The sequence below is a fragment of the Corythoichthys intestinalis genome, chromosome 11 (assembly GCF_030265065.1).
Source record: "Corythoichthys intestinalis isolate RoL2023-P3 chromosome 11, ASM3026506v1, whole genome shotgun sequence".
Classification (NCBI taxonomy): Eukaryota; Metazoa; Chordata; class Actinopteri; order Syngnathiformes; family Syngnathidae; genus Corythoichthys; species Corythoichthys intestinalis.
The window spans coordinates 54,086,908-54,096,567 of NC_080405.1; the positions used below are offsets into that span (position 1 = coordinate 54,086,908).

Here is a 9,660-nt window from a genome sequence, read left to right on the forward strand (position 1 = left end):
GAGCATATTGATACCTTTTTTGGCGACCAAGTATTGCGATATGTCACCTTTTCGATACTCCCTCGGTCTCTGAACTGTTAAACGACGTGCTAACCAGTGACCCACCTCAGTTTTTTAATTACTAAAAAAGGAGGGACACTATTATATTAAAAATGGTATGATTAAAATCAGGAATTGGGTTTGGGTTATCTCCTGACATGCTTCCTAGTCACAAAAATGAGAAAACTTTTGAGTTTCGTTGGGTAGTTTGGTGTGCATTAGGAGGAATTGTGTGCTGATAACATGGATTTTGCACTTTGTTGACGTCAGACGTGGTGGGAAATAAGCAGCTTTGCCAATATGAGGATAGTGCTATTTAATCTGTGAAATATTTAAAAGCGAGAGAAAGGTAAAGATAAAAAAATAATAATATAAAAAAAGCTACAAGCAGTGCTACAGTTTACTCGGGTGTTGTTATCATTTGTTAGAAGCAGGGAAAAAATACTGTGCGTTTGGATTTTTCCGGAATAACAACAGCTTAGTATCCCCGCCTGTCAAGAGTGGAGTCAATTTCACTAAAAAGCCTGAAAGCAGACGTGCTAATCAGATATGAAATATCACAAAGCCTTTTTTGCACAATGCTGAATTAGCATCAAGCTCAGGCCCGACAAGCAGCTTCCCGCGGGGGCGAAAGTACTTTGTTTGCGCCAAAATGACGCCACCATCTCGATTAGCCACCTTCAAAAGGGTTTTGATGACTGTGTCGAGGCAGAAAAGGAGGGAGTAAACACATCAACACAACGTGTTAGCATCTTAGGCTGAGATCAGAGACCATTCGCGAGTCGCTAAACCCAAACTAATTAGCAGCTCTTTTCACTTTTTATCAGCCGCAAAAGGAACCCTGATTGGGGGTGTGACAATACCTATATTTAAGATTTTTGCATCAGGAGAAAAACTTACTTTGTACTAGGGCTGTCAAAATTATCGCGTTAATGGGCGGTAATTAATTTTTTAAATTAATCACGTTAAAATATTTGACGCAATTAACGCACATGCCCCGCTCAAGCAGATTAAAATGACAGTATAGTTCAATGTCCACTTGTTACTTGTGTTTTTTTGGAGTTTTGTCGCCCTCTGCTGGCGCTTGGGTGCGGCTGATTTGATGTGCTTCAGCACCCATGAGCATTGTGTAATTATTGACATCAACAATGACGGGCTACTAGTTTATTTTTTGATTGAAAATTTTATAAATTTTATTAAAACGAAAACATTAAGAGGGGTTTTAATATAAAATTTCTATAACTTGCTCTAACATTTATCTTTTAAGAACTACAAGTCTTTCTATCCATGGATCGCTTTAACAGAATGTTAATAATGTTATTGCCATCTTGTTGATTTATTGTTATAATAAAGAAATGCAGTATTTATGTACCGTATGTTGAATGTATATATCCATCTTGTGTCTTATCTTTCCATTCCAACAATAATTTACAGAAAAATATGGCATATTTTATCGATGGTTTGAATTGCGATTAATTACGATTAATTCATTTTTAAGCTGTAATTAACTCGATTAAAAAATTTTAATCGTTTGACAGCCCTACTTTTTACTTGTAAATGATAAAACCTATGAGCCATCAACTTATCGTGGTGGTGGTGGTGGTGGGGTTGTGTTTCCCAATGATCCTAGGAGCTATATTGTATGGGGCTCTGTGGCAGACAGGTCTTAGGTGAGGGACCAGACAAAGAATGGCTCAAAAGAGCTTCTATGATGAGCACCAGTATTGATCTCAGTTTCACAGGTCACCAAGGCCCCTCAATAGAGCCAGGCCTGGAGGTGGGCCATGATGGTGAGGACCTTGTGGCCAGGCCTGCACCCATGGGGCCTGGCCAAGCACAGCCCGAAGAGATAACGTGGGTTCTCTTTCCCATGGGCTCACTGTGGGAGGGGCCATGGAGGTCGGGTGCACAGACTGCTGGGTGGCAACCAAAAGAGGGGTCCTTGGCGATCCGATCCCCAGCTGCAGAAGCGTGGAATGTCACCTCTCTGGTCGGGAAGAAGCCAGAGCAATGAGAAATTCTGACTAGATGTAGTCAGGCTCACCTCCACCACACTTGACTTGGGTTCTGGTACCAATACCCTCAAGGGGGGTTGGACTATTCCACTCTGGAGTTGCCCATGGTGAGAGATGACGAGCAGACGTGGGCATACTTATTGCTCCTCGACTCGCCGCCTGTACATTGGGTTTCAACCCGCTAGACAAGAGGGTAGCCTCCCTCCGCCTTCGATTGGGGGACCGGAGTGTGTATTCCAATTATAAGGTAATCACATTCCTCAGCCTCCCTGGGAAGGTCTACTCAGGGGTACTCGAGAGGAGGGTCCGTTGGGAAGTCGAATCTCAGATTCAGGAGGATTAATGTGGTTTTTGTCCGGGCCGCGGAACAGTAGATCAGCTCTATACCCTCAGCAGGGTTCTCAGGGGAATCATAGGAGTTCGCCCAACCAGTCTACATTTGTTTTGTGGACTTGGAAAAGGCGTTCAACCGTGTCTACCAGGGAGTCCTGTGGGGGGTGCTCCGGGAGTATGGGATATCACAATCACTGACGCGGGGGGTCCGGTCCCTGTATGACCGGTGTCAGAGTTTAGTCCGTGTAGCTGGTTGTAGGTTGGATCAGTTTCCAATAAGGGCTGGACTCCGCCAAGGCTCCTCTATGTCTCCAGTTCAGTTCATAACATTTATGGACAGAATACCTTGCCAAGGCGTTAAAAGGATCCAGTTTGGTGGCCTCAGTATTGCATCTCTGCTTTTGCACATGATGTAGTGTTGTTGGCTTCATCAAGACGTGACCTTCACCTCTCACTGGAATGGTTTGCAGTAGAGTGTGAAGCGGTCGGAATGAGAATCAGCACCTCCAAATGGTCCTCTGTCGGGAAAACGTGGAATGCCCTCTCCCGGTGAGGGGAGAGGTCCTCCCCCCAAGTATCTCGGGATCTTTTTTTGACCTTCAGATTTATTTTTGCATTCAAACACGTTTTTAAATTGAAAATATATATTTTGACTGAAGCAACTTTTTTTTTTTTGATTGAATAATAAAGACACAAATTTACCTCCATATGGCTCCGCCCAGGGTATACAATTTTTGACTGGGGTAACTACATTGGCACGACACCGGCGGGCATACCATATTCAACGGTTGACAATCTTGGCGAAAAGTATTGCCTAAGCAGCCTGATTTAGAATTCCCCTCAAGAACGATGGGAAACAAAAAAACTAGGGCTGTCAAACGATTAAAATTTTTAATCGAGTTAATTACAGCTTAAAAATTAATTCATCGTAATTAATCGCAATTCAAACCATCTATAAAATATGCCATATTTTTCTGTTAATTATTGTTGGAATGGAAAGATAAGACACAAGACGGATATATACATTCAACATACGGTACAAAAGTACTGTATTTGTTTATTATAACAATAAATTAACAAGATGGCATTAACATTATTAACATTCTCTTAGAGCGATCCATGGATAGAAAGACTTGTAGTTCTTAAAAGATAAATGCTAGTACAAGTGATAGAAATTTTATATTAAAACCCCTCTTAATGTTTTCGTTTTATTAAAATTTGTAAAATTTTCAATCAAAAAATAAACTAGGAGCTCGCCATTGTTGATGTCAATAATTACACCATGCTCACTTCCCAAACTCATAAAATCATTTGGACCCAAGCGCTAGCAGAGGGCGCCAAACACCAAAAAACAAGTAACAAGCAGACATTACACTGCTGTCATTTTAATCTGTTTGAGCGGGGCATGTGCGTTAATTGCGTCAAATATTTTAACGTGATTAATTTAAAAAATTAATTACCGCCCGTTAACGCGATAATTTTGACAGCCCTATAAAAAACGCTCATTGTCAAGTTATTATTATAAATATTCTTGTAAATTAATTTTATTACTGACACTGCGTTTCGGGGCCTTCAACATGTTGTGCCCCCCCTGCCCCAAAAACTCTGCCTATGCATACACGGTGATGTTTTCCAGCCCCAGGAGTTGATTGTGTATATTTTTCTTAGCACATGATGTTTTTCTAGCAAAGAGCATGATGGGGGGAAGGGAATCGATAAATTATGGAGTCAAAGTCGCTGTACAGAAGGTCGACGCAGAATCGAGGTTGGATGGGGAGGAGGCAAAGGAGGAAGAGGCAGTCAAGAAGGACCATCAAATTCTCATTTCTTGTGCTTTTGTGTTGGCTCACACCATTGACCTCCCTATTTCATTTTTATGCTGCTTTTATACGGCCTAGTTTTCTTCTGACATCCTTTCAAACAGTACTGTAAATGGCAACCCATGCGGCAATTGTTATTTTTATTCCTGCTGTCATTTTTACACATTTTCGTTTTCAAGAAAAACACTTTCTAAAGTATGTCATTACTTTGAAGGATCCCCCACCTTCCAAATCCATTTTCAACTCGCTAATTATAGTGTTTAGAGAAGCAGGGCGCTAAAACCAACAGTATCCCATGCGGCTGACTTTGGGCAAAATACAGAATACTGATTAATGATTGGTAATAATGAGTAAAAAGACAAAAATATTAAAATGACAGGGCGGTCTTATGCATGCCTTGGGTTGAACTGTTCGCCCAATGGTTGGTTATGTACAGCGGGGCAAATACAGTGCCTTGCAAAAGTATTCGGCCCCCTTGAACCTTGCAACCTTTCGCCACATTTCAGGCTTCAAACATAAAGATATAAAATTTTAATTTTTTGTCAAGAATCAACAACAAGTGGGACACAATCGTGAAGTGGAACAAAATTTATTGGATAATTTAAACTTTTTTAACAAATAAAAAACTGAAAAGTGGGGAGTGCAATATTATTCGGCCCCCTTGCGTTAATACTTTGTAGCGCCACCTTTTGCTCCAATTACAGCTGCAAGTCGCTTGGGGTATGTTTCTATCAGTTTTGCACATCGAGAGACTGACATTCTTGCCCATTCTTCCTTGCAAAACAGCTCGAGCTCAGTGAGGTTGGATGGAGAGTATTTGTGAACAGCAGTCTTCAGCTCTTTCCACAGATTCTCGATTGGATTCAGGTCTGGACTTTGTCTTGGCCATTCTAACACCTGGATACGTTTATTTTTGAACCATTCCATTGTAGATTTGGCTTTATGTTTTGGATCATTGTCCTGTTGGAAGATAAATCTCCGTCCCAGTCTCAGGTCTTGTGCAGATACCAACAGGTTTTCTTCCAGAATGTTCCTGTATTTGGCTGCATCCATCTTCCCGTCAATTTTAACCATCTTCCCTGTCCCTGCTGAAGAAAAGCAGGCCCAAACCATGATGCTGCCACCACCATGTTTGACAGTGGGGATGGTGTGTTCAGGGTGATGAGCTGTGTTGCTTTTACGCCAAACATATCGTTTTGCATTGTGGCCAAAAAGTTCAATTTTGGTTTCATCTGACCAGAGCACCTTCTTCCACATGTTTGGTGTGTCTGCCAGGTTTTTATGGATATCTTTGAGAAATGGCTTTCTTCTTGCCACTCTTCCATAAAGGCCAGATTTGTGCAGTGTACGACTGATTGTTGTCCTATAGACAGACTCTCCCACCTCAGCTGTAGATCTCTGCAGTTCATCCAGAGTGATCATGGGCCTCTTGGCTGCATCTCTGATCAGTTTTCTCCTTGTTTGAGAAGAAAGTTTGGTAGGACGGCCGGGTCTTGGTAGATTTGCAGTGGTCTGATGCTCCTTCCATTTCAATATGATGGCTTGCACAGTGCTCCTTGAGATGTTTAAAGCTTGGGAAATCTTTTTGTATCCAAATCCGCCTTTAAACTTCTCCACAACAGTATCTCGGACCTGCCTGGTGTGTTCCTTGGTTTTCATAATGCTCTCTGCACTTTAAACAGAACCCTGAGACTATCACAGAGCAGGTACATTTATACGGAGACTTGATTACACACAGGTGGATTCTATTTATCATCATCGGTCATTTAGGACAACATTGGATCATTCAGAGATCCTCACTGAACTTCTGGAGTGAGTTTGCTGCACTGAAAGTAAAGTAACATTGCACGCCCCACTTTTCAGTTTTTTTATTTGTTAAAAAAGTTTAAATTATCCAATAAATGTTGTTCCACTTCACGATTGTGTCCCACTTGTTGTTGATTCTTGACAAAAAAATTACATTTCATATCTTTATGTTTGAAGCCTGAAATGTGGCGAAAGGTTGCAAGATTCAAGGGGGCCGAATACTTTTGCAAGGCACTGTAAGTATTTAGTCAACCACCAATTGTGCAAGTTCTCCTACTTGAAAATATTAGAGAGGCCTGTAATTGTCCACATGGGTAAACCTCAACCAAGAGAGACAGAATGTGGGGAAAAAAACCAAGAAAATCCCATTGTTTGATTTTTAAAGAATTTATTTGCAAAACATGGTGGAAAATAAGTATTTGGTCAATACAAAAAGTTCATCTCTATACTTTGTTATGTACCCTTTGTTGGCAATAACGAAGGCCAAACGTTTTCTGTAACTCTTCACTCTTCGCTTGGAGTAAAGAAATCAATTGTGGGAGCAATTATTAGAAAATGGACAAGACTACTGATAATCTCCCTCGATCTGGGGCTCCATGCAAGATCTCACCCCGTGGCGTCAAAATAATAACAAGAACGGTGAGCAAAAATCCCAGAACCACAAGGGGGGACCTAGTGAATGACCTACAGAGTGCTGGGACCACAGTAACAAAGGCTACTATCAGTAACACAATGCGCCGCCAGGGATTCAAATCCTACACTGCCAGACGTGTCCCCCTGCTGAAGCCAGTACACGTCCAGGACCGTCTGCGGTTCACTAGAAAGCATTTGGATGATCCAGAAGAGGACTGGGAGCCCCTCAGCTCACACAAAAATACACACGGTCCCAGGCTTCAACTGGGACCGTGTGCTTTGGTCAGATGAGACCAAGATTGAGCTTTTTGGCAACAAACACTCTAAGTGGGTCTGGCGTGCCACGAAAGATGCGCATGCTGAAAAGCACCTCATACCCACTGTGAAGTATGGGGGTAGGTCAGTGATGCTGTGGGGCTGTTTGGCTTCCAAAGGCCCTGGGAACCTTTTTAGGGTGCATGGCATCATGAATGCGTTGAAATACCAGGACATTTTAAATCAAAATCTGTTGCCCGAAAGCTGAAGATGGGTCATCACTGGGTCTTTCAGCAAGACAATGACCCTAAACATATGGCCAAATCTACACAGAAATGGTTCACCAGACACAAAATCAAGCTCCTCCCATGGCCATCTCAGTACGCAGACCTTGTTTTGTTGGCAAAAGGGGGTTGTACAAAGTAGTAACACCAGGGGTGCTAATAATTGTGACACACATTATTTGATGTCATATAATTTTTTCCTTATGTGGGATTTTTTCCCCGCTGGAAAAAATGCACTTGTATTGAAGGTTGGATTTTTCTCTTTTTTTCCATTAAGGTCCCATATTATTTGAATTTAAAAATATATATATATTAGAAGCTAAAAAACACATCTTTTTCAGGGGTGCCATTAATTAGGGCACTGTATTAGCACTATTTCTGTTCTGGATTTCATTACAAATATCAAAGGTTTAATTTGGTAATAATCAAGTATGACGATCAGATAATGTCCTACTAACTTACTTGCTTACAATATGAAGCCCTGGGGTTAAAAATGATTAATGATGAACATTCGTAAAGGATATTTTACGCACCTTTAGCTGCCTCCTGAAGCTCACATGACCTCACGATTGTCCGTATCCATCAGGTTACTATAGAATAACACCAATATTTCATTCAGTAAAAAATAACTATTAAATCATAAGAAAAAAAAACATTGGTGAAAAAACTGACCTTGGTCAGAAGCTGTAAAACGTCGCCATCTATTGGATATTCAACATATTACAAATAACCCCAAAATTTAGAACCACAACAAAAACCAACACAATACAGTAAATTGAGATGTAATATAAAGGCTTAAGGATTCCCAAGCAACCTACTTTGAACAGCGGCAAGTAATTTCAACCAAGAACAAATAAAATGGATTCTCAAAAAGGAAGGAATGGCGAAATAATGAAAAATTGAAGACAGGAATAGAGTTTTATTGAGTCTGTAAACACAGGGAATGAGGAAATTGGGAAGGAAAAATGCCTACGATGTATGAAAAAAAAAATCTAAACACGAAATTTAATTAAATTTGAAAACAAACTGCGACAAAACATGTAGTGGCGTACTGCAAGCAACACGTCTCTTTTGCTCATTAATATTCATGACGTTAGCAATTGTTGCTCGGTGGGTCAACCTCCTGTTTGTCCCTAATAGTAAATGCATGGAAATAGTGTACGAACAAGATGTTTACTGAGCTAAACCTACCAATTCTGTCTGAAAATGAGGTCCCTGACAATGACATTCTCCTGTATCAACAATCTATCCTTTACCACCATAGGACCTGTCTTTCTTATATATTATATCCTCTGGTTGTCTCACGTCTCTGACCGTTCTTGTTATTTTTGTGTAGCGATTGCAAATGCTACTCAGTGACAGCCAACGAACTTTTCATTTTTTTTATTAATAACAAATCATAATTCTTTGTTTTATTTACACTTGCCCCTTACTAAAGTTGTTTTTTACAACATAAAAGGTAACAGTGGTTGTCAGCTACCATTTTTTTATTTTTTTGTTCTGGTCATTCATTGTCAGACAGAAGCAGCATGGCAAAACGGCACGCTAAAAAATAAGTAAAAATATTAAAATGGCTTACCACTTCGTCCTCTGTAGGACATGGCCCCCAACAAAATAGTTACTGCATAGCATATTATATGTGAATGGCTTCACCTTGCTAGTGTTAAACTGGCCTTTTGGACGTCCGCGCAAGTTGATCCATTCTTCACATTTTTTCCTCCAAGTTTTTGGTTTCGGGAAATGTCTGAAGAAAACATCCTTCATACGTCGTAATGCATAAAGTCGTTTCTACAAGTTCCATAGTTGCAGTGTTTGATCGGCATGTTCTTTTTTGAAAGATGACTGGAGAAAACAAGCAGAAATAACATGGATTGTATGCGATGGCGTGTCTATAATGACCCACTTCCGCATTACGATGGCAACGTCACGGTACGCTATTGTAGTTTCCCCATATTGGCTAACAACTAGCCTTGTTTTCTTGTCCTAGCCACCGGCAACAAGAAATTTGCAACAATTTACGCACACACGTCTAATATTACTCATATATTTTCAGTGGCCATTAGTCATTTAATTGTAGTACTTTAATGAAATTTACCTTTTGTTTAATCATCAACATCCCCGAATAAGCGACATACTGCTACCTAATTGACTGGAATTAATGTCAGCCTAGTTATTTTAGATGCAGCTTATGCTAATACACACAGATATCTATTATTATTATTTGTATACTTTCAGCGGCCATTAGTCACATTGCACTACTGTAATGAAATTTACCTTTTGTTTTGTCGTTAGCCTCCATGATTAAAGACGCCACATATTGCCACCTAATTAACTGGAATTATCTTCAGCCTTGTTATTTTGAGATGCGGCTAATGCTAGCTAGCCTCGTTGGTAATGTTAGCGAAAAGCTAAAAGAGGCTGAAGCATACAAGTGAACTATAAAGACAAACATTTGAGCACAAAAATAACAGGACG

General features: G+C 40.4%; 1 protein-coding gene across 2 annotated transcripts in view; it reads right to left on the reverse strand.

Annotated features, from left to right (window-relative positions):
• Window positions 1–9,473, reverse strand: part of fat2 (FAT atypical cadherin 2) — a 309,284-nt gene extending 299,811 nt beyond the window's left edge. For both annotated transcript variants that reach the window (XM_057850154.1, XM_057850156.1), the window contains exons 1-3: window positions 9,460–9,473; window positions 7,858–7,886; window positions 7,719–7,775 (exon numbers count right to left, since the gene is read on the reverse strand). The gene's annotated coding sequence lies outside the window, so the exon portion shown is untranslated. The remainder of the gene's footprint in view (window positions 1–7,718; window positions 7,776–7,857; window positions 7,887–9,459) is intronic.
• Between the last annotated feature and the right edge of the window lie 187 nt (window positions 9,474–9,660).